Source organism: Lepidochelys olivacea, assembly GCF_965140295.1.
Source record: "Lepidochelys olivacea isolate rLepOli2 genome assembly, chromosome: 1".
Taxonomy (NCBI): domain Eukaryota; kingdom Metazoa; phylum Chordata; order Testudines; family Cheloniidae; genus Lepidochelys; species Lepidochelys olivacea.
The window spans coordinates 125,282,095-125,305,406 of NC_140411.1; the positions used below are offsets into that span (position 1 = coordinate 125,282,095).

Consider the following 23,312-nt stretch of genomic DNA (forward strand, 5'->3'; position numbering starts at 1 on the left):
CTTGTCGCTCTTGAAAATTGGGTAATTTATTTGGCTGCATAAATATAGATTTAACAGCTCTACTTTAGGCTCCTGTTTTAAAAATCTTGGTCCGAGAATATGTAGCCACCTAAATGCAACTGATCACTTAATGTTATTCTAAAATAACCTTGCTCTTTGTGCTGTCTCCTGGGTACAGCTGCAGATGTGAAATACAACACCCCATCAATATGTTAATATTGTTCTGTATTTTATTGTCCTTTTGAGATTAACTATAAGATAACATCTTGCAGGAGGGCTTAAGTGTGTAATGTCACAGCCAGGTATTGACTTCTATGGAGAGAAGTCGAACCTCAGGATTGCATTTTTTCACCCCTGTATGTCTGTAATTACTAACCAATCCCCTCTTTTTTTTTTTTTTTTTTGAGCTGTTCACTTTTTCATATTTCACTGAATTTCAAATCTCACCTCTCTTCTGAGAAGTTGAGCTTACAGTATTACAGAGATCTACATTTCAGTTAGTAGGAGACTAACAGTTTTGGTATTGGAACGGCATTGGGACGCATTATCTTAGAATTGCTGACTGCTTGAGCCTTTGTAGAGCTTTCCTACAAGTTATTGTTTAATATAGACAATGGAGGAGAACTTGGACTATTCACATGGCTGTGAAGCTTGAACTGGCAGCAAGTTGGCCTGTTTGTAGTATTTGCAGAAGGTAGGGTGATAAATTAATGGTAGTGCAATTTTTTACAAATTGCTCCCAGATTAGATACTGCTGTGTGTGTGTGTCACAGCTTGTTAAACTTTGTTTGAAAACTTTAGAGTTGTTTTCATTCTTTAAGTACACTGTTTGTCTTCTTAACACTGTATTACTGAGGTCTGCTTGTTTGTCAAACTGAAGACTGAACATTGCATATGCCATTGCAAATGCCTCCTTATGTTTTAATCCTAACGGCAAGGAGAGACTCAAAATACGGCTTATACATGCACTCCTGGCTGCTAAAACTGTTAATGCTTGATACATAATTTGTATTTTATTCTTCTGTCTCAAAGAGAGGGATTGGTGTATAACTATACAAATATAACTAAAGACTATAACAGAAGCATTGGTTATAAGTAACTAATTGAGTATTAATTATGAATTTAACTCTTTCTTTGTTTAGCAAGTTCACAAACTAATTTTGCTGTTTTGGAATATGTTAGCTATTTGTAAGTATTCAACAAATTTCAAGGAAGAATCTTAGATGTATGGGTTGTTCATGAAATGTTCAGTTCCTTGTTGTTTGTAGTAAGTGTTTGGTCATGTGGTATTGTTTCATCTCCCTGACTGAGTGATGGAAACTTTTGAAACATGAAAATAATGAATACAGTATCTCTGTTACAAACTTCCAGACTAATAATGCTTTGTTCAAAAATTAGGGGGATTGACTGAATAGATCTCTCTCTCTCTCTCTCTCTCTCTCTCTCTCTCTCTCTCTCTCTCTCTCTCTCTCTCTCAGATCATAATGAACTGAATTTAGGGCTTTCATTCATGAAAATATTCACAAGTTAACTTTTAAATGATTTGACAGGTTTCAAATGTAAATGGGGTAATGTAAGCAATTTATTGTTTCAGTACACCAAATATTTGATGTACACACCACCTAGCGTATATTGCAAAATAAATGGCAATGTTTTCTCTTGCCTCTCTTCTCCCCCCCCCCCCATCCTCCCACCATTGTTTCACACCAGTTCTTTCCAGATTTTAAATGACCACATACAAAAGTGATGATGAACCAGAAAGGTGTATACTCCTGATAAGGAAAAGCATTACAGGTCTTTGGTGGGATCATTTGTGACTTTTATTCTACTTTAACAGCCTGTTTCTTATTTTTCTTTTTAATATCATTCTAGCATTAATTTACCTTTGATACCTTAATATCAAAATAAGTCCACTTGGAATCAATCACACATTATGGTGACTGAGTATGGAGAAATCCCATCCAGATTTGGGCCTGATCACAAAAGAAAAGTTTCCTGGGCATGTGCTTTCCGCTTCAGCAGAATGTAAATTTCATTTTGTGGCTCCTTAGGAAAGTACTAAGGAACAACAGAGGCAGGCACAGGACCTATTCATTGAGGAGGCGGCTCCAAGATGGAAAAAGAGTTGAGCATAGATCTTCTACATCTGCAGCACCAAGGAGGGGAGAAACCCAGAGAGGCTCCTTTCCCTCAAATGACTGAATGGAGTGAAGTAATGAAAACAAATGATAATGCTAAAAGGAAATGTAAACATTGATAAATAACCAGATAGGTGAAATTTGTGGTCATCTCAAGAGCAGAGCTAGTCACAATGCAGGATTACTGGATTGTGGGAAATTGTGGGTTTGAAATTTTGGTTTTGTTCCAGTCAAAATGCATCCAATATTTTTAAGCCCTGTGAACTGGAAATCTTGGGTGGGGTGGGGGTGGGGGAGGGGGAGAGGATGGGTTTCCCCCTGGAACATGGAGTTTCCAAAACAAATCTGCTCCCTGGACCCTGACCACTTGCTTGAAATTGTCAGTTTTACTCAGCAGCTGCCAGGGTTTTCAGGCTCTGGGAAATCAGTCAGAGAATTTTTTTTAACCATCTATGCTCAAGAAGTGCAGAAAATCAGTTTTTCTGGATTCTTAGAGAGCAAATGTGCCACTGAATTAAAATTTCACTGTTGGACAGGAAGAGCAGAACACTGGAGCTTGAACCGTCAAATGAGACTTTTGATGGCTTGGTCAGCATTGCTATTATGCTGTCATAATTTAAGCCACTGTTTTGGACATTCCAGCAGCTCTTCGACATCCAGCTTTGTTCAACAGCAGTCTGTTTCTCTCTCAAATAAATGGCAAAGATCAAACTGGTGATTATCATTTAAAAGACGGAGACTTGAATTTGATAATGAAGTTGCAATCTTAACTTATGCTAACATCATAATCACCTTTAGTGTAGCATGAAATGAGCATTGTAAAGAGGCAAGTGAAGCACCTTGCCCTGCATGTACTACATTAGACAAATTTGAACTCTGTTTCACATCTAAATATGGTAAAAGTGAATCAAATTGAAGGAAGAACTGAAAAAACCAACAGTGATATTAATACTAAATGGTTGGAAAAACGTGAGTGATCTAATAATGGCTACAAGCATACATTCATGGAGTAGATGCATTCTTGCTTAATGCTGTTGATTCTTGTATGTGGGGAAAAATGGCAGAATATTGTGTCCAACTTGCTGAAGATACTTTTCTTTACAATTTTTGGTTGGCCTTTTTCCATCTACTTGGGCAACAAACATAAAATGAAAGATGAGAATTTCTTTGAAGTCATCCTAAAATTCTGACATATGGGTGTTCAGCATGCTTACTTAAACCTTATAAAGAAGTAGACATAGTAACTCTAAAACACAATGCAAATGATTTTTTTAAATTTCCAGTACTTTCATTAATGAAACACCTGATTGGTGTCTTAAAAAGGCTTTAAAGTAGCTTCCCAGTGATATTTTTGTCAAAGTCTCTGGGAAATTCTCTATTTTCATCCAGCTAAAATAAGTGTATTGAAATTTGCCCCGAGCATGAGAGAGACTTGAATCAAAATACAGCATTTTACACAACAAGGCTGTCTAGAGACACTGAATTTACAATGGCAGTTGAAAGAGGTTTCCAAGGGATTAGATGGATGGATGTTGATGATGCTACTCTTGCATTCTCAGTGGAAATCTGGCTTCGATCTAATTAAACAGAAATGGGCCACACACAGATAAAATAAAACTATTCAGAGAAACTATGGAATATTTGTGTTTAGCCAATATGATTTACCAAATATAAAGCTCATGGGTTGAGCCAGCACAGGAGGAAGAGGTTAAAACATAATTTGTGGACCTAATCCTTAGTTTATGCCTTTTTCCTATAGAGTTTACAACTGAATATCCATATTTCTAACCTAAATCTGCTTTGTGAATAAGGTAGTGTCAGATTGTGGCCAAAAAATGGCAGAAAACTACGGAAGTCAGATCATGGAAAACAGGATGGCTGAGTTCTGAAGTTTTTAAAAGGCTGCCAACAGAGCATCAACCAGACTGCCTGGGCATCTAACTGCTTTTGAAGGTACTATTTCACCGCCTTAAAAAAAGGTGATTAAATTATCATTACAATTTTCTCATCTCTTTCCAGGGCTTGCTGCATTCTTGAACTGAGATGGGAGTGGGGGGAATAGGATAAATCAAATGTCAAAGGTATTTAAAAACAGCTTGAACGTGTTGTCTTTTATGTCCTATTTACCTTTCCAACCCTGCATTTGATGCTTACGGTTCTTCCATTTGGTGTTTTTTACCTTCTAACATCTTGATGCTGATTTTCCAGATCATTTTATAATGATCCCAGAAAGTCACCTCTTTTTCCCCCTTCCCCCCCCTCCCCTTTTTTGGCACTGCCAAACAATTTGCTCAGGTACCGTGTAAATCATCTGGGTCTGATTTATCTTTACTGCAAAGCTATACTCCAGCAAGTTCATTCTTCTAGGTTTTGTTCGTAATAAGCCTGCAAACATTCCAGCACCTGTCAGCTCTTTTTTGGATGGATTTTATGGAAATGCTTTAGGTCAGGTAGAAGATTGTCTGTTAGTGGTATAATTTCTTGGCAGACATTTATGTGGGGTATACGGTACCATCTACTGAAAGTTGCTATTTGTATTGGCATGCATGGAAATCATATAAAAGACAAGGTGGTGAGGCAATCTTTATTGGACCAACTTCTGTTGGTGGGAGAGAAGAAACGTTCTCACTGACTGTGCTGTATTTTTTTTTTTTTTTGAGAACGCACTTCAGATAAATATAAAAGATGTAGATCATAATTCTGCTTCCATATAAGTAAGTGGTCTTACTCTATTTTGCTTTTCAATTGTCACAAACTTGTGTGTGTACACATCTGTATAGTTGTAATTAACCTTCCTACTAGATCATTCTGTCATACTCTTTTTTACTAATTTTTTTACTTTTTTACTAATTTTTGATCGGCATTTACAGCTGTGTGTGGCTCCTATAACAGCAAAACCAGAATTAGTAAAATAAAAACTCAAAGGGACCATATCAACTTGAGGTCTAGTTAATTTCCAAATTGTTTAAAATTAGCTTCAGATACTATACTTCTTCCCAGATGCCTTTTTATTAGGTTTTGTGGTTTTTAATTTTTCTATTTTGTAAAATGTTTTCATGCTCTTTGGAAGAACTGTACAAAAGGAGAAAATGGTATAAGCTAAATTGGTTTTAGAAGAACTTGTACAGCCTCAAGTCTGTCTAAGGGTTTGGACTGATGTAGCTAAATCAACTTAGTTACACTGGTCTGCATTTTTTAATATAGAAATGGCTTTACTCTCAGCCTATCCTGCTGTGACTGGGATGTGAAAGTCAAACTGGCTTCTGTATCAGGCATTGTCATCAGTAATAAGTTTCTTCAGGTCTAACTGTGCCCTAAGGGGGTATCTGGGCCACCTTATTATACTCAGATAATGCTGTCAATGACACCTGTGCAACCTCTTTTTTTCCTTTAATTGGTTAGCATAGATGTAACTGATCAGAATTTTGAATTTAGCTATGGTGATAGTTCACTAGAGAGCAGAATTCAGCTCTGTTTCTTACATTGCTGTTGGCTTTGCAGGGCTATCAAGAGTAAAACAGTGAGAGCTAATTTTTGTCACTAAAATAAGCGGGTACAATACCACAATACCCAGTGAATAGATATCTTAATGTGCTTTTTTATGTACCGTGATCACTTTTCAGAATAAATCTTCACTTTTAATGTCATCTGTTTTTTTGAATGCCAAGTTTTCAGATATCCGTGAGCTCTGGTTTATAATAGCATGGAAGATACGGTACAAAGCTTCTCTCTTGTAATTTCAATGGGTGTACAATTTCTCTTGAACATGGCTCTTACAGTAAACATAAATGACCTCTTAATTGTTATGTTAGTGCTGTTTCTTGCTTTTTGAGGGGAGACATTATGTACTTTAGTTCTCAGAATTGATGCTACTATCTCCTGTGTTGAGGTAGGGTATGACTTGTGTGTTCAATTACATTTCTGCTTTAATCCTTGCTGAACTCCAGTGGAAACTGTGCTTGCTTTAAGATGTTTGCTTTATATGTCAGTCTCTCAAAACTGTTCTCGTAACTTTTTTAAGCTAATGGAGGGAGACCATGAAGACCTTGAAGTTTTTAGACTGTTATTAAAAGTCATAATTTTACTCTTCATAATACTCCTTCCTACTAGAGTTGACCTCTATAAACAAAGGCTTTTATATCCGAACTCGATCTTAAGTCTTTGCCTGGGACACAGCAAAGCTAAGCACATCTCAAAAAGCAAACTCACTGGTATCTTTAAATTTCTGCTAGGTGCTAGCGAAGTCATTAGATTGCCTTTGCAAAAATCTTGAACCCCTTGAAGTCAATAGCAAAACTCCTGCTAACTTCAGTGGTGCCAAGATTTCACTACTTGTTTCTTAGAACTCCATGTTAATTCTGTCAGACTGAGGTGCGGCGCGGCACGGCCTGAAGGGAGTATTATGTTAGATGAGGCTTCCCTTTCATAGTAGTAAGGGACACTGACCATTCAAAACTTTAAGGAAGAATTATTTTCTGGGTACTGCCATGAAATGTGTAGCCACAGAGGTGAGGCTATTTAAGTCTAGTTTACTGTGTGTGGGCACTCTGTCTTCTACTTCCAGAATTATTACCTTCTTGATTGTCTTCAACACCTTATTTTGAGGCCAAAATGGAAAAGTCTCTCTTTTTCTGACTTCTGGGTAAATATCAGGGGTTTCTTCTGTGGATAAAGATAGTGCACAGGTCATAAGTGCTAATGCTGAAAATCATAACTGGGCCAGTGGGTCTTTGAATGCAGATAAGGGGCAGTTACTTCTTAAAAAGTGATGAACTGAGTAGTTTTAGCACCTGTCATACATAATTTTGTGTTTTCTTCATGATAAATCACTGGTGTTTAAAACGGACCTTTTTTCCCTCTCTTCCCTACTCTCTCTTCTCCTGTGGGGTTGCCTAACCTCCTGTTGAATACTGACTAAATTGTTGGTATGGAGGGGCAGCCTCCTTAAGGTGAGCTGGTGGTGGCGATGTCGTTGTTTGTGGAGCTGTTCTAAGGCAGTGGTCACCAACGGGTCGATCCTGGAGCCTCTGCCCGTCAATCGCGATCTTGGGCTGCTAAAAGTCTGGCGGCACAGTGGGGCTAAGGCAGGCTCCCTGGCTCCGTGCCGCTCCTGGAAGCGGTCTGCATGCCCCTGAGGCCTGGGAGGGGCAGGGGCAGGAGCAGGAGTCTCCGTGCACTGTTCCTGCTTGCAAACACTGTCCCCATAGCTCCTATTGGCTAGGAACGGGGAACTGCGGCCAATGGGCACTGTGGGGGCGGTGCCTGCAGAGAGGGGCGGCGCATGGAGCCAGGTGCAGCCCTTTTCCTGCGGGGGGTGTGATAGCCGCTTCTGGGAGTATAGTGGGGCCAGGGCAGGCAGGGAGCCTGCCTTAGCCCCACTTTGTTGCCCAGTGGGAGCGCACATCCCAGCCCTGAGTTCCCTCCTGGAGCCCAACACTCTGCCCCAGTCCGGAGCCCCCTCCTGCGCCCAAACTCCTTGCCCTAGGCTCAGCCCCCTCCCACACTCCGAACCCCTTGGCCCCAGGCCAGAGCCCCCATCCCCTCCTGCAGCCCAACCCCCTGCCCTTGCCTGGTGAAAGTGAGTGAAGGTGGGGGAGAGTGAGCGGCGGAAGGAGGATGGAGTGAGTGGGGCAGGGCCTCAGGGAACGGACAGGACAGGGTAGATCCTGTGTTGCACTTAAATTCAAAAAGTGATCTTGTGTGTAAAAAGGTTGGAGACCACTGTTCGCATCTTAGAAAGGAGAGACCAGGAAGAAAAGATTGACAATACCACAGAAACAAATATAGTAATTAACTAATGAATATCAGAATCCTTAGCTAAATGGGACTAGTAGAAAGGTGTTTTTGTTTTAAAGTAATCATTAAGTCTCAAAGTAACAAGTTTATTGGAGTTCCATGTTGGCATTGATTTCCTCCCTCCGCCCCGTGATTTGCTTAGATAAAAAGGTGATGGGCGTCTTAGCTATAGCCAAGATATTTAAAATGGTCTTGCTCATAGAGCTCTATGGAGAGTACAGCTGAGGAAACTTTAGAAGCGTGGGGATTTTTATATTCAAATGTCTGGAATTACAATTGTGGACAGTCACTGAGAGCACTTCCAGCATGCTAAGTGCTTTCCCCACTAAAATGAGGGCAGGTCCCTTGCTTAAGGAGCTCACAGTCTAAACACAGGGAAGGGCACAACATATTGGTCAAGGTGATAGTTGACCACATCTTGGTAATAAAAGGTTGCATTTGCAAAGTCTCTTCACCCCCATACTTCAAACAGGCTATATAAATTATTCCTAACTACTACTTAAACTGGTCATTTCTTTTTCTGCAGGCATTGCAGCAGAAGTGGGTCTTAAGCTGGGACTTGATTGCAGAGAAGGCAGAGGCCTTGCAGGTGAGCTTAGGAAGAGTATTCCAGTATTCTGTGCATTGGGGCAATATGAAGGAGGCAATATCCTGCCTGGAGAGGGGTGAAGGGTTTTAATGGTGGGGCAGGGAGAGGGTAAGTGGTCATAGTTAGTGATAAGGGACAGTGTTGGTTGATCAGGAAGATGGCAGAACTGAAAGAGGAGAGGACAGACTTGTAGTGGAGGAAGCTTGTATGATTGAGACTTTTTACGGGTGTTGGCAGAACAAAAGCCAGGAGCAGGTAAATTAATTTTGCAAATGAGACAGGGTTGGTGTTCAGCGGATGGGAATGGGTGGGAGAAAGGGACAATGGGGAGTCTAAGTTGGAAGAGTGGACAGCTGAATCTGAGGTGAGGGCTAGGAGGAAGGGACTGAGAGTGAAAAACCTCCAAGGCTCTGGTGGGGGGGACTGGGGACACATACACATGAAGCAAATGAGTGCTGTTGGAAGGATGGAACTTTGATATTGAGAAAAAAGAAATAATGTTTAGTGAGGAAAAGGTTGAATGAGTAGCCATTTCAGTAGGTTGGGATCAACCCTCATGAGTTGAAGATGAGATGAAGTGGTGGGGGATGCTGCTGGATTGGGCAGGTTCTCAATGTGGGAAGCTGAAGTTGCTGTGGATTAATGGGAGATTGTGATGGGGCGGGGGGAGGAGGAAGCATACGTGTGACTGTCTTGACTTGCTGAGTTAGGTCATTTTAAATGAGTGGAAAGACAGCCAGTCTGTTACTCAGTGTTCTGCTTGTTAATAGTATGAAAGTAAAAGATTTTCTTCTTAGTATAGAAATCTCTTTATTGTTAGGACGAGTTTCGTGAAGGGACTCAAGCAATGGAGAATCTAACTTTAGATGCCCTGCCTCTTGGTGGAGTTCACAACTGAGTTAGGCTCCCCATACAATGCATGGGGACAGTTCAGTGTCTAAGAATGGGATTCACAACAGGTAGCACACTGAGCAGGAGCTGCCTAAGCTAGCCAGTAGAAAATGCCTTGTGGAGAGGGGCATGGCCTAAGGGAGTTAAGTGCCCAAGTCTCAGTCAGAGGGAGGTGCATTTCTCTACTTGGTATTCACTCAACTCTCTTCTGCAGTCAGGCGCTTAAAACATTTGTTGCAAGAAGAAGGTATTTGGGGGCCCCCCCAACCTTTAGCCTCGTTGTTAGGGCACTTACCCAGGATGTGGGGGATCAGGGTTTCGTTCTCGCCTCTGTCTAATGTGAAAAGAGGATTTGAACTTGTCTCCCACTTCTCATGGCTTGTCTTCATCGCATTGTTAGCTTGAGCTATAACTCAAGTTTTGTCCCAAACCTGAAGCTGGTCCATACGTCGTCTCTAGGTTGAGTTAAGTGCTGTCCAAATGGAGCTACCTATCTTATTGGGGGATGTGGGTTGAAGCTAGGTTAGCTCGAGAGGAGTAAGTCAAGCTAACTGTTACAGTGAAAACAAACCCAGAGTGCCCTAACCACTTGGCTGTAGGGTATTTTGTGAACCGGTCTCCCTCAATCTCTTCTGTTGAACTGTATATAAATATGCCTTGGGTCAGAGACCCAGTGAGAGTGATTCTCTAGTCCAGGGGTTAGAGCACCCTCTTAAAATGTAGGAGGTCTAAGTTCAAATCTCTTCTCCGCATCAGGTAAGGGAGGAGGGGTGGGGAACTGAAGCTGGGTCTCCCACATCCTAGGTGAGTGCCTCAACAACTTGGCTAAAAGTTATTTGGGGGGGTATTGCCACCAACTCTGGCCTTTTTTATGCGGGTTTAGGCATGCTCAGAGCACATCTATCAGATTGGGCCCCAAAGGCAAGTTAAGTAGGGTAACATCTAGCTTGTGAATTCTACTGGGGTTTAAGTGTGGTTTACACGCAGAGTTGCTGGGTGATGTGGTGATTGAGGTGACTCTGCACTTACCCACCTGCCAAAATATGGGCACTTCAGGGACTTTACCAGTCGAAACTTAGTCCTGGTCTATGCTGGGGGGGTAGAGAGGGTGTTGACCTAAGATACGTAACTTCAGCTACGCGAATAGTGTAGCTGAAGTCGGCATATCTTAGGTCGACTTACCTGGCTGTGAGGGCGGCAGCGCGTTGACTGCTGCTGCTCCCCCGTTGACTCCACTTCCGCCTCTCACGAGCTGGAGTTCTGGAGTTGACGGGGAGCGTGTTTGGGGATCGATTTTTATCGCGTCTAGATGAGACGTGTTAAATCAATCCCCGATAGATAGGTCACTACCCCCCGATCTGGCGGGCAGTGAATACTTGCCCTTAGGTGCCTATTGACTTCTGTCACATAGCCTTGCAAGTGACTGAGCAGGTGTTTTTGTGAAAGCCACTGACACCTACATTTTGGACTTAAATGCTCTTTCAGGCATTCATGTGCCTGAGTCCCCCTTGCAAGTGTAGCACTTAGTGTTTGGGGATCCATGAAAAAGCAGAGAGATTGTTTTTAGTGGTTGTGACTCTCCTGTGCTTGTTCTGGGGTCGTGAGACTTTCTGCAGAGTGTATGAGAATAGCATAGCTATGGCATTACCAGCATAACATCTGCTACCATATTTTAGATATTCTCACACTTTAGGTTTTTATTTTAAGATGTCCACTTAAAAAGTATATGAATGTGCACAAATATATGCACTCAAAATAGTGCAGATTAGAGATGGGAAAAGATGCCTTGGCTCATGTAGTGCACCCTTTTTTATTTTTTAAAAAAATACAAGGGCTTTGTCCAGTCTTTATTTGCATGTTTGGAACAGTAGCTTCTACCACTTCCTTTGGGGACACAGCCTAATAGCTCTTATTCAGAGGAAGTTTTATACTAATATTCAGCCTAAATTCTTGCTTTTTAATCTCACACATTACCTTTAGTCACTGTCCTTTGCACCCTACTTCCTCTACTACGTTGGTATTAGAAGCCTAAAAATATGCAGTCACCTCTTTCTCCACATGCTTTTCTTTGCTCAGTAAAGTTTTATGTATATTTTGTTCCTTTGGCTCGTCCCTTGTAAGTCAGTCACTTCTGCCCCAGTCACTTTTTACTACAGACGCTCCCTGACTTATGCAATTGTTCTGTTATAGCAAGTCTGATTTTCATTTTTAAAAGATGAATACAAATAAAACACCCCGATACAAAAATAACAATTGAAAGCTGTGTTTATTTAATGAACACAGAAAGTAACAATTTCCAGTGTTTTTGTATCTAAAGGCTTTTCTACACTGAGCATTAATGTGTATTTAGAGTGTGAGCTCTAAAGAGTTCTAAGGTGTTATGCATTCATAGATATTAAGGTCAGAAGGGACCATTATGATCCTCTAGTCTGACCTCCTGCACAGTGTAGGCCACCAAATCTCACCCACCCAATCCTGCAATAAACCTCTCCCCTATGTCCGAGCTCTTGAAGTCCTCAAATCATGGTTTAAAGACTTCAAGGTGCAAAGAATCCTCCAGCAAGTGACCCGTGCCCCATGCTGCAGAGGAAGGCAAAAAACCCCTAGGGCCTCTTCCAATCTGCCCTGGAGGAAAATTCCTTCCCAACCCCAAATATGGCGATCAGCTGAACCTTGAGCATGTGGGCAAGATTCACCAGCCAGATACCCAGGAGAGAATTCTCTGTAGTAACTCAGATCCCACCCCATCTCACATCCCATCACGGGCCATGGGGCCTATTTACCCAATTGGTCCTTTTGGCCCTGCTGGTGTGCACTGAAGATTCTCTAGTGCACTTCAGTGTAGTGATGTTTGAAACAGAATTATGTTAAAGTGCACTAGGGAACATTACAAAGAGATTATTCATTACAGCAGGGGTTGGCAACCTTTCAGAAGGGGCGTGCCGAGTCTTCATTTATTCACTCTAATTTAAGGTTTCGCGTGCCAGTAATACATTTTAACGTTTTTAGAGGGTCTCTCTCTATAAGTCTATAATATATACTTAAACTGTTGTTGTATGTAAAGTTTTTAAAATGTTTAAGAAGCTTCATTTAAAATTAAGTTAAAATGCGGAGAGCCCCGGACCGGTGGCCAGGACCTGGGCAGTGTGAGTGCCACTGAAAATCAGCTCGTGTGCCACCTTTGGCACGCGTGCCATAGGTTGCCTACCCCTGCATTACAGTATATATGAAGAGAGACACCTGAAAAACTCTGAGTTTTGGACATCTACATAAAACTCAAATTAGTTAATTATTTTGGGGATTATTTTTAGTAAGAACCCCTAAAAAACCAGAAGCCATATGTATGCATTACTTTTGGTATCTGAATGCCTGTTCCAGTGTGCTCTTGCCAAAGCCATAAACAGAAGGGGATCATTATACATGCTTCATGATACAGTGCATATGCAACCTTGAAATATATTGGGTTTGATGCCAGTGATGCCAATCTCTGCTATTATCCAAATCATTTATGAAGATATTGAGTAGAACTAGACCCAGGTCAGATTCCTGGAGGACCCCACTTGATATGCCCTTTCAGCTTGACTCTGAGTAATTTGATAACTACTCTGAGTATGGTTTTCCAACTCGTTGTGCATCTACTTTATCGTAGGCTATATTTGCCTACTTCATCTAGGCTATATTTGCCTAGTTGGCCTATGAGAAAGTCATGTGAGACTGTGTTAAAAGTCTTACAAAAGTCAAGATAATATCACATTTGCTGCTTCTCCCCTATCCACAACATTTGTTTTCTCATCAAAGGATATTATGTTGGGTTGATGTGATTTTGTTCTTGACACATCCATGTTGACTGTTACTTATCAGCTTATCTTCTAGGTGCGTATGAATTGATTATTTACTCAGTTATCTTTCTGCATATCAAAGTTAACCTGATAGGTGTATAACTAGCTGTATTGTTCTTATTTCCCCTTTTCATAGACTGGTACTATATTTGTCCCTTTACAGTCCTCTGGGATCTCTTCTGTCCTACACAAGTTCTTAAAGATAATCACTAATAACTCAGAGCTCTTTAGGTTTCAGAGTAGCAGCTGTGTTAGTCTGTATCTGCAAAAAGAAAAGGAGTACTTGTGGCACCTTAGAGATTAATAAATTTAAGTAGTCTAGGATGTATTTTGTCAGACCCTGCTAATTTGAAGTCATCTAGCTTGTCTAAGTAATTCTTAATGTGTTCTTTTACCTATTTTAGGGGTAGTTCCTGCTCTATTTAAACAAATGTTAACTACTATAGTTGTCCCATCGCTGCTAACCTTTTTAGTGAAAAGTGAAACAAGACGCTTAAAACTTTTTGGCTGTTGCTGTGTTTTCTGTTGTCTCTCCCTCATCACTGAGTAATGGGCCTACCCTGTTCTTGGTCTTACTCTTGCTTCTAATATGTACTACATTACAAGGAAAAGAGTTGCAAAAATGTTCCAGTTCTGAACTTCTTTCTGTAAGTATTGTGCATAATTGTAAAAATAAAACTTAAGACACCTTACACATAAGTGTCCAGTTTTCAGGGTAATAGGTGTAAACCTAGTGCTTAAGGTATTGACGGTTACCAAGAATGCCTTACTAAGAATGACATTTCTGTTTGAATCTGAGGTTTTTTTTAATATATGTGCTTTAAGGTTCTTCAGCATAAAAAAGCAAAACAAAAACCCAATTCCAGAATTAACCATGTGTGGGGTTTAGAAATATAGCTAAACCAAAGCAAGAAATTTCATATCCCATTCCTTTATGTATAGGAGTTCTGAGTTCTCTTAGTCATCTATAGCAAGGTATCTCAAGTCCCTTCTTCCTACTCAGTCATGTCTCTAATGTCTAAGGCTATGTCTACACTACAGACCTTACAGAAGTGCAGCTGTACCGTTGCAGCTGTGCTTCTGCGCCGTCTCCTGTGTAGCCGCTTTATGCCAGCAGGAGAGAGCTCTCCTGCCGGCATAATTAAACTACCCCTAACGAGTGACAGTAGCAATGTCAGCGGGAGAGCATCTCCTGCTGACATAGTGTTATCCACACCAGCACTTTTGTTGGTGAAACTTCTGTTGGGCAAGGTGTGAGTGTGTGCATGTGTGTTTTCACGTTGCTGGCCGACAAAAGTTTTACCAACAAAAGTGCTAGTTTAGACATCGCCTAAATCTAATAGTGTCTGTTATATTGTATTTTCATGTCAGGCCTTCGATAGAACAATCTAAAAAGTGGCTGAGTTTTCTGCCTGGTTTCCTTCCTAAGTATTTCATTTTTAGTAGCCCTTCAGATTCCTGTAAAATTAACTTTCCCCTTTCTCTCCCTAACCCACTCCATCCCTATAATCTCTTGCCGCTGCTTCCTTTTCTCCCATGATACTTTCATCTCTGTCAGGTAGTAGAAATAATAGGTCTGCTGGCTCAGTGTATGTAAAGGCATTGATGTTTCTCTTCCTCTCGGAAAATTACTTCTCTTGAGTTCACTGTAGTTTGTGGTTTTGACTTCATTAGACAATGAGGAAGGCGAGTTTTGGGGATTGGCACTTCAAGCCAGAGAGACAGGAAATTCTCTCTCTCTCTGCTCTTAACATAGTGGAAAACAGCCAGCCATCTTTTCCTTTGAGGATGATTGCACACTTAAAGAATATTGGTTTGTTGTCGAATGAGGGAATGTGAAAACTGGTTTACCAAAACACTATTTTTCTCATGTTTTGTGGTATTATTAGTACCCTCCATGCTTTGCATATGACAGAATGTGTCTTGCTATTCTTGAAATTAGTTACACAGTAGAGTTGAAGGTCTACTTATACTTACATAGTAGTACATGATTTCTGGGAAATGGGATGAGAAGTTTGTTTGGTTTTCATCTGAGTTCAACTGTAGTATCCAATTGAGAAAACAAATGCAAGCTTTTCATGAACAGTGCAAAGAACAGAACATTAGTTTGGCTGCTGGTTCAGCTACAACACAAGGGTTGTGGTTTTGTTTCCACTTATAACCCATGTAGTATTTTCATGGCAGCATTTGTGCTACTGTGGCTAAAGGTTTCTTTGCACTTCCATTATAAACATATATTCAAGGGGATTAACTTGGCCATTAAAAGTTACATCAAGTTTCTGTGTGGAGTAAGAAACCTTAATCAAGGCCAAATTTCAGATATATTGTTTTTGTACTTTGTTCCTTTTCAAAATATATATTGTGGTGGAAATTGCCTTTCGTGACCCTCCTGGGGGATCATGGCCCACTCCTTGAAAAACACACACAATCAGGGGCATGCAAGATATTGAAAACTTGATAATTCTAAAGAAAATCAATTTACCAGAATTTCAGGGTGGTCAAAACCTTCAAAGTTCATGAGGTCAAATGCAGTAGATTTTATTATACATTTTTAACTTTTTATTTTATTACTTCTACTTTTATAGTATATGTAAGGGTGCTGTGAAAATTTTCAATTCTGAATAAGGGGTCCCCAACTTGAAAAGGTTGAGAAACATTAGGCTAAGTAATAGCATCTCTTCTGCCCCTGACAAGATCTGGCTTGATGCTCTTTTTCCATTAGAGAAGCGTGGTGCCACGCACATTTGTCACACGGTGCTGAGCTTCTTGCCAGAAGTTCTCTCATTCCAATGAGAAACGAACAGTGTAATAACTTTTTAAAAAAAAAAAAAACGCTTTTTTCCACTATGACAACATTCACATGCATTGGTTCCTTAGTTTCTACTTGTATTGCTACCTCTTCTATATTGTGTTTCTTGGAAGTAGCTTCTCCATTTTTATTGGATTTTTCTGTCTGGAGGACATGGAGTGTATTGACTGCTAGGATGGGTTTCAACATAATGGTTGACCATCCTGAAGAAATGTTTGAAGTTTATCTGGTATGACAATTATAACTGTATTTTAATGCCCTCTATATAGGGCACAAAATATCATCATTTCCTCCTTCCTTGAAGAATTATAGGGGTAGAGAAAGCATTGAGATTCTGAGTATGAACCGTTGGTTGAGGAAGAATTTCTTACAACACTTACATTGTTCAAGGCCATTCACCAGTTTCAAAAGACCACCTAAGCAGAATTTCTGCCAAGGAAGCTGAGGAATCTGGGACTGGCCATTACAGAAATATACTGGGAAATGAATGTGGTCATAGCTTTTCTTTATCAGTATTTTTGATTAGACTATTATAGTGGACACATACACAAATACAGTTCAGAGCAGATATAATTCCCATGAAAGTAGGTTTCAGCATTTCTCTTAGTGATCTCAGTCAGCTGAATAATACTTCAGATATCCAACACAGGCATCCTCCATCTCCTAGTTCCAAAACATGAGTAGGATAATATAAAAATGGTGTCTATTCATATGGATAGTCAAACTATAACAAAGTTAAATTTTAATAGTGATAAGAAATGTAATTTTAAATTTGGTGTGTCTACTGATTGCCTTTCAATAAATGTGGTAGCTAGTTCTTCATATATGGGGCTTGTTTAAGGGAAAATTAATACTCAGATACCCAAATGAAGTGCCAATTGAATGATTATTCTTCTAGATCTTTTTTCTTAAGTGAATTGCAAAGCTTAAAACTAAACATAGACTTTATAAAATCATTTTATCCTTCAGTCACCTGGCAAAACCTAAATTTGGATTCTAGTGAAACCCTGAAACACCAAGGAAAAATACCTACTTCGTGACCTGGCATGTAAGGAGGAACTGATTTTTTTTTTTTTTTTTGAAGTGTTCAGTTTAAATTTACATGTTCTTTGTTTTAATATCTCTTATAAACGAACTTTGTAGATTATCCTTAAAGGAAAGGAATATACAAAGGAAGGATGTTAATTGGATTCTAACTGCAGATGTTTCTCTGGTAAATTCAGAGTTACAATTTGCTTTGATCTCTACCCTTGAGTTTGGAGGGATTAGTTTTTTATTGGTAAATGTTAGTGAATGTCAATTTCACCATACTCCTGATGAAGAAATATGTTCATCGCTGTTAATAAAAATGTACAGATAGGCAAAATAAGAAAAATGTTTGAGAATTTATTTATTTACAGATATTTATTTTGTATATTTTGACATGTGATATTGACAGTTTGTAACTGTTATAAAGTTTTGACATTTTGAATCTCAACATGTACTATAAGTAAATGTCTGAACCCCCAGAAAATTGTGCAACTGTGAAAAGTTAAATCAATAATTAAAAAAAGCTTAAAAATGAACATTGAAATTGTTTAAAAAAATTAAATTCTTCCAAGTCTATTTATCTTGTAGTGCTAGGATACTGCAGGCAGATGTGTTGACTTTACATATGATAGCCCACATGATGATAGATAGATAGATAGATATATAAACAAGGTGAATAAAACAGAGTCTGGTCTTTATTCAGGTTCTCCCCATCCCCAAAAAAGCCAAGACTACTACAAATGCTAAAGGCCCTTAATATTTCAAGTTCCAAAAAACAAAAACTAAAAAACCCAAATCCCCAAAACAATCCCCACCCCTCTATTTTCTCCTTAAATTACTTGAGTATGATCAGATATGCCTAGTATGTTGAACCAAATCTTACTTTAGTTATGCTACTTGGAAGCATTAGTGTTTCAATGGGAATTACAAAAATCTGTACTTTCTCAAGTAAAGTGGTGGAAGCCACGTCACTTTGGACACTTACAAAGTACACTAGACAAAACACTAGCTAGTACACTATAAAGAAAAATCCTGCACCTGGAGGCGATAATGAGGTGACTTCCTCCTATCTTTTATTCTGTGTGTTTTTATCTCCAAATATGGACTGCTCATAATGTCTTGAACTGTGTATACAGTCTATGTAGTAGCTTGTCTGCAATCGAGCACTCCAGTTGCGTGTTTGGTTAAAACTTTTATGTGTTGAAATACTGTAGAGCTAGTTTCTGTGGAGTTTTGTGACTGAGTTTAATTTTTTTTCTTAAGCAGGCAAAACTATTTCCGTACTTTGCATGGACATTTACTGAAGTGAATTTTCTTCATTGATTCCTCTTCTGGAAATGTAGCCTTAAAGGGTTAAAATACAAAGTCAGTTCTCTGAGGACCTGTTGTCCTCAATCATCTGCCTGTATCTAATTAATGGCAGCATCTGTAACTAATTATTCTTTTTCAAGCAGTCCTGTATAATAGATGGGGGGTGTTCCTCTCAGCTGTGTATGTAGGACTGTAAAATCGTGCCCTGACAAAGTACTACTTTAGGTCTACTTTTTGTTTGATGTAGAAAAAGTTGTTGTTTAGCCACTGTCTGCAGCCTGGATGTATGGGGAGCGGCAGAGAAAAGAGAGAGCCTTCTGTATTTCAGGGCTACTAGTTCAAAGTGCTGCAGTTCAAAGTGTGCTTCTGTTTTGACCATGATTATGAAATGGTGTTGACCCAATTATTTCTATATAAATTATGCCCATTTTAGTCTTGAATTACCATTTCTACAAATGCAAGCTGAGCTCTGAGAATAGTTCTCTTCCTCTTATGCATCACCCAAAGTTCTGCAAACAAAATTATATCCTTGTATACTTTGTGCAATTCCATTGCTTTGAGAGTTTGTACAGATATAATGGGCTGGAACTTAATAAGCAATGCTGCTGCTGCACAAGAATAATTTAATCTATCTCTTCTCTTAGCTGGGCTGACCACAGTGTTAACAGGAGTAAAATGCAGTAAGTTTTTCGTCACTGAAGTCAGAAGACCTGACCTTGAAAACATATGGGGAGATGATCTGATTAATAAGATGCCACTTGTAATAGTTCAGCTTCTTAGATTAGGACCACACTTGTAATTGCTCTCCAAGTGAGTGTTTAAACTTGCTTGTCTTTTTGGAAATAAGAATTCATCTCATTAGCTGTTGCATTCAGAAATATAGCAGTGCACATTGACTATATATTCTGAATTGTTTCCCTAAGTGGGAAGAAACAAACTCCAAATCTGTCATGAAAATGTTTGAGTTTTAGATAATAGACACGTAATATCTCTGGGGAAAAGCATGCCAATTATCAAAACCTCGGTGAATGGAAATATAATTCCTAGAGGGAACAAGGTGTCATGGACTTTTGAACTGTGGCCCTGTAATGGCATAGTTAGTTGTTTACAGCAGTCCCCCAAAATTAAAGGAATTAAATATTCCCAGAGTGAGAGCCTTGGAGAAAAACAAGGAGGAATAAGTAATAAGATACTAAAATTTAAAAAAAAAAAAAATTGTTTACCCATCTGTCACTAAGCAAAACCTTGCATTGATTATTTTTTAAGTTACTATATAAGCACATTTGTTAAAAAGCTTAACTACAAAACTACTGTATTTAACTAATAGTCTTGAATTTGGAGATTTGAAAGGTTTTTGAGTCTAGGAAATTCTTGTCAGGCACATTCTCTCAGGTTGGAACTGACCCAACCTGTGTGTGTGTGTGTGTGTGTGTGTGTGTGTTCGTTCATTCTGTAGTGTTACCTCTTCCACTTTGTGGAATCTGCCTGAAATCACAGAATATCAGGGTTGGAAGAGACCTAAGGAGGTCATCTAGTCCAGCCCCATGCTCAAACCAGGACCAGTCCATAGCTAAATCATCCAAGCCAGGGCTTTGTCAAGCCTGACCTTAAAAACCTCTAAGGGTAAGTCTACACTACAAAATTAGGTCGAATTTATAGAAGTCGGTTTTTTAGAAATCGTTTTTATATATTCGAGTGTGTGTGTCCCCACAGAAAATGCTCTAAGCGCATTAACTCGGCGGAGTGCTTCCACAGTACCGAGGCAAGCGTCGACTTCCGGAGTGTTGCACTGTGGGTGGCTATCCCACACTTCCCGCAGTCTTCGCTGCCCATTGGAATTCTGGGTTGAGATCCCAATGCCTGATGGGGCTAAAACATTGTTGCGGGTGGTTCTGGGTACATATCGTCAGGCCCCTGTTCCCTCCCTCCATGAAAGCAGCAGCAGACAATCGTTTCGTGCCTTTTTTCTTGAGTTACCTGTTAAGACGCCATACCATGGCAAGCATGGAGCCCGCTCAGGTAACCGTCACCATATGTCTCCTGGGTGCTGGCAGACATGGTACTGCATTGCTACACAGCAGCAGCAACCCCTTGCCTTGTGGCAGCAGACGGTACAATAGGACTGGTAGCCATCATCGTCATGTCTGAGGTGCTCCGCCTGGCTGCACATGGGTGCAGGGACTACATTAGAAGTGGACTTGACCAGGTCATTCTGTTTAGTCCTGCAGTCAGTCCTATTGTACCATCTTCTGCCGGGCAGGCAAGAGATGAGGATGGCTAGCAGTCCTTCTGCACCGTCTGCTGCCAGTCAAAGATGTAAAAGAGTCCGTCTGTCCCCGTTCCCGCCCCCCTCCCCCCAGGGGACTCATTCCTCTAGGTCACACTGCAGTCACTCACAGAGAAGGTGCAGCGAGGTAAATCTAGCCATGTATCAATCAGAGGCCAGACCAACCTGCTTCTTCCAATAAGAACAATTACTTAGGTGCACCATTTCTTATTGGAACCCTCCGTGAAGTCCTGCCTGAAATGCTCCTTTTGTTGATTTTTAATTCCCTGTAAGCCATTTCGTCAGTCGCCCCTTCCTCTGTCAGAGCAATGGCAGACAATCGTTCCGCATCTTTTTTCTGTGCGGACGCCATACCAAGGCAAGCATGGAGGCCGCTCAGCTCACTTTGGCAATTAGGAGCACATTAAACACCACACACATTTTCCAGCAGTATATGCAGCACCAGAACCTGGTAGAGCAATACTGGACGAGGAGGCGACGTCAGCGCGGTCACATGAGTGATCAGGACATGGTCACAGATCTCTCTGAAAGCATGGGCCCTGCCAATGCATGCATCATGGTGCTAATGGGGCAGGTTCGTGCGGTGGAACGCCGATTCTGGGCTCGGGAAACAAGCAGACTGGTGGGACCGCATAGTGTTGCAGATCTGGGACGATTCCCAGTGGCTGCGAAACTTTCACATGTGTAAGGGCACTTTCATGGAACTTTGTGACTTGCTTCCCCTGCCCTGAGGCACATGAATACCAAGATGAGAGCAGCCCTCACAGTTGAGAAGCGAGTGGCGACAGCCCTGTGGAAGCTGGCAATGCCAGACAGCAACCAGTCAGTTGGGAATCAATTTGGAGTGGGCAAATCTACTGTTGGGGCTGCTGCGATGCAAGTAGCCCACGCAATCAAAGATCTGCTGATATCCAGGGTAGTGACCCTGAGAAATGTGCAGGTCATAGTGGATGGCTTTGCTGCAATGGGATTCTCTAACACTGGTGTGGCCATAGATGGAACCCATATCCCTATCTTGGCACCGGAGCACCAAGCCGGCGAGTACATAAACCGCAAGGGGTACTTTTCAATAGTGCTGCAAGCTCTGGTGGATCACAAGGGACGTTTCACGAACATCAACGTGGGATGGCCAGGAAAGGTACATGACACTCGCATCTTCAGGAACTCTGGTCTGTTTCAAAAGCTGCAGGAAGGGACTTTATTCCCAGACCAGAAAATAACTGTTGGGGATGTTGAAATGCCTATGTGTATCGTTGGGGACCCAGCCTACCCCTTAATGGCATGGCTCATGAAGCCGTACACAGGCAGCCTGGACAGTAGTCAGGAGCTGTTCAACTACAGGCTGAGCAAGTGCAGAATGGTGGTCGAATGTGCATTTGGACGTTTAAAGGCGCGCTGGCGCAGTTTACTGACTTGCTTAGACCTCGGCAAAACCAGTATTCCCACTGTTATTACTGCTTGCTGTGTGCTCCACAATATCTGTGAGAGTAAGGGGGAGACGTTTATGGCGGGGTGGGAGGTTGAGGCAAATCGCCTGGCTGCTGGTTACGCGCAGCCAGACACCAGGGCGGTTAGAAGAGCACAGGAGGGCGTGGTACGCATCAGAGAAGCTTTGAAAACCAGTTTCATGACTGGCCAGGCTATGGTGTGAAAATTCTGTTGGTTTCTCCTTGATGAAACCCTCCACCCCTTGGTTCACTCTACTTCCCTGTAAGCTAACCACCCTCCCCTCCTCCCTTCGATCACCGCTTGCGGAGGCAATAAAGTCATTGTTGCTTCACATTCATGTATTCTTTATTCATTCATCACACAAATAGGGGGATGACTACCAAGGTAGCCCAGGAGGGATGGTGGAGGAGGGAAGGAAAATGCCACACAGCACTTGAAAGTTTACAACTTTAAAATTTATTGAATGCCAGCCTTCTTTTTTTTGGCAATCCTCTGTGGCGGAGTGGCTGGTTGGCCGGAGGCCCCCGCAGCACATTCTTGGGCGTCTGGGTGAGGAGGCTATGGAACTTGGTGGGGAGGGCGGTTGGTTACACAGGGGCTGTAGTGGCAGTCTGTGCTCCAGCTGCCTTTGCTGCACCTCAACCATACACTGGAGCATACTGGTTTGATCCTCCAGCAGCCTCAGCATTGGATCCTGCCTCTTCTCTTCAGCCCGCCACCTCTCCTCCCAGTCATTTTGTGCTTTCCTGCACTCTGGCATTATTTGCCTCCACGCATTCGTCTGTGCTCTCAGTGTGGGAGGACAGCATGAGCTCAGAACATTTCAGCACGAGTGTGTTTTTTTTTTTTTTTTTTCTTTCTAATCTTCACTAGCCTCTGGGAAGGAGACGATCCTGTGATCATTGAAACACATGCAGCTGGTGGAGGGAAAAAAAAGGGACAGCAGTATTTTAAAAAGACACCTTTTATAAAACAATGGCTACACTCTCTTTCAGGGTAAACCTTGCTGTTAACATTACATACATAGCACATGTGCTTTCATTACAAGGTCGCATTTTGCCTCACCCCACCGCGTGCCTCCCCCCTCAAGCCTCCCCCCTTCCTGTGGCTAACAGCGGGGACCATTTCTGTTCAGCCACAGGCAAACAGCCCAGCAGGAACGGGCTCCTCTGAG

General features: G+C 41.2%; 1 protein-coding gene across 6 annotated transcripts in view; it reads left to right on the plus strand.

Moving 5' to 3' along the window:
* JADE3 (jade family PHD finger 3) overlaps nucleotides 1-23,312 on the plus strand; it is an 84,529-nt gene that overhangs the window by 5,402 nt on the left and 55,815 nt on the right. For 2 of the 6 annotated variants that reach the window (XM_084618910.1, XM_084618908.1), the window contains one exon: nucleotides 8,461-8,523. The exons of 1 other annotated variant lie outside the window; for it this stretch is intronic. The gene's annotated coding sequence lies outside the window, so the exon portion shown is untranslated. Of the gene's footprint in view, nucleotides 1-3,949; nucleotides 4,092-4,157; nucleotides 4,220-8,460; nucleotides 8,524-23,312 lie in introns of those variants that run through there. 3 more of the 6 variants (XM_084618909.1, XM_084618912.1, XM_084618913.1) reach the window with 3 other exon arrangements.